Source organism: Octodon degus, unplaced genomic scaffold, assembly GCF_000260255.1.
Source record: "Octodon degus isolate 3935 unplaced genomic scaffold, OctDeg1.0 scaffold00091, whole genome shotgun sequence".
In the NCBI taxonomy this organism is placed as follows: Eukaryota; Metazoa; Chordata; class Mammalia; order Rodentia; family Octodontidae; genus Octodon; species Octodon degus.
In genome coordinates, this window is record NW_004524667.1 from 5,941,412 (window position 1) to 5,943,624 (window position 2,213).

The 2,213-nt window shown below is 45.6% G+C and overlaps 1 protein-coding gene across 2 annotated transcripts in view; it reads right to left on the reverse strand.

Moving 5' to 3' along the window:
• The window catches only part of Slco5a1 (solute carrier organic anion transporter family member 5A1), a 235,849-nt gene that overhangs the window by 104,422 nt on the left and 129,214 nt on the right, over positions 1–2,213 (reverse strand). The window lies entirely within an intron of this gene.

A 2,213-nucleotide genomic window follows, 5' to 3' on the forward strand; every position in this document is an offset into this window, starting at 1 on the left:
TGACAATGAAAAGGAGCAAAATGCAATCTCAGAACCCAAGCCCACCCATAACAAGTGCACAGGACACTAACACAGAACAAATTAGGAATCACACAACTGAAAGCAATGAATCAAAGGCTTCTGAAATAAAGAAAAAGCTGCAGAAAAGTATAGAGGAACTCAGATTGGAAATGAAGAAAGAAATCCCTGAATTAATAACATTGCAGTAAAGAATCAAATGCAGAAATATATGGAGGAAACCCAGTGCCCACCCAGAACAAGTGCAGAGGACACTAGCTCAGCTCAAATGTATGAATTAATAGTCTTAATAGTAAATAAGCAACAGCAGAAAGTCATAGAGGAACTCAGAGCAGAATTCTTTTCTACTAGCTCAGCTCAAATGTATGAATTAATAGCATCCATAGTAAATAAGCAACAGCAGAAAGTTACAGAGGAAATCAGAGCGGAATTCTTTTCCGAAATACAAAAAGAATTCTCTAAACTCATACTATCTGAAGTAAAAAATCACCTACAGAAAAATAGGGAGGAAACCCAATCTGAAAAAAAACAAAAAACAAAAAAACACTGCAATAAAAGCATTTATAACTGCTTCCATAGCCTTTAGTGGGTTTTTTTTTTTTGTGGAACTGGGGATTGAACTCAGGACCTTGCACTTGCCAGGGAAGTACTTATTCTACTGAGCCATCTCTCCAGCCCTATAACTGCTTCTAAAGAAGACATTGATTAAAAAAATAGAGATTAGAAAAAAGACGGATTCCTTGAGTGAGCAATACAGGAAAGAAATAGATCGCATGAAGCAGAGTCAAAGAGATATAGAGGAATTTAAAATCTCAATCACAAGCTTGCAAAACCATTTGAGTGCAAGTGAAGCCAGAGTTTCAGATCTTGAAGATGCTGGTGCAGCTAGTGAAAAGGTAAAGAAAGGATCTCTTAAAACAACTAGGATGCATGAAAAAATAATCCATCACCTGCAAGATGATGCAAACATGAACAATGTGAGACTAATAGGCATCAATGAGAAAGAAGAAGTCAATACAAATGACATTTTAAAAAATATGGGCAGAAGTAATAGCAGAAAACTTCCCAAATATGAGGAAACAACCTGACAGTCAGGTAACTGAGGCATACAGAATGCCAAGTAACCTGAACCCAATTAAAAACACACCAAGACATATAATAGTCAACATCTCAGAAATTCAGCACAAGAATAATATACTGAAAGCATCTAGAGAAAAGAAGCAGATCACATTCAAAGGAAAACCCATCAGAATTACAGCCAACTTCTCTTCACAAACCATGAAGGCAAGAAGAGCATGGAGCAGAGTATTTCAAGTCCTCTATGAAAACAAATTCCAGCTTAGACTATTATACCCTGCAAAACTCTCTTTCAAGTTTGATGGAGAAGTAAAATACTTCCATGACAAAGAACAGCTAAAGAATTTCATGATGACAGAGACAACCCAGGCCACGGGATCCTGAACAGACCCAGAACGCAGGCCTGGCGAGTGAGTGAGATGACCCGGGCTGCAGGGTCCTGAACAGACCCAGAGTGCAGGCCTGACGAGTGAGTGAGACGACCCAGGGCCCTCCGGATCCTGAACAGACCCAGAGCACAGGCCCGGCGAGTGAGTGAGACAACCCAGGCCGCGGGTTCCTGAACAGACCCAGAGCGCAGGCCCAGCGAGTGAGTGAGGCAACCCAGGCCGCGGGATCCTGAACAGACCCAGAGTGCAGGCCAGCGAGTGAGTGAGATGACTGGGGACTGCAGGATCCTGAACAGACCCAGAGCGCAGGCCCGGCGAGTGAGTGAGAGGACCGGGGTCGCGGGATCCTGAACAGACCCAGAGCACAGGCCTGGCGAGTGAGTGAGACGACCAGGGCTTCAGGGTCCTGAACAGACCCAGAGTGCAGGCCTGACGAGTGAGTGAGACGACCCAGGGCCCTCCAGATCCTGAACAGACCCAGAGCGCAGGCCCGGCGAGTGAGTGAGACAACCCAGGCCGCGGGTTCCTGAACAGACCCAGAGAGCAGGCCAGCGAGTGAGTGAGATGACTGGGGGCTGCAGGATCCTGAACAGACCCAGAGCGCAGGCCCTGCGAGTGAGTGAGACGACCCAGGCCGCAGGATCCTGAATAGACCCAGAGCGCAGGCCCAGCAGGGAACCTTTCAGCAGAACTCCCTGCAAAGAGGCTAGAGGAAAGACCCACACAGAT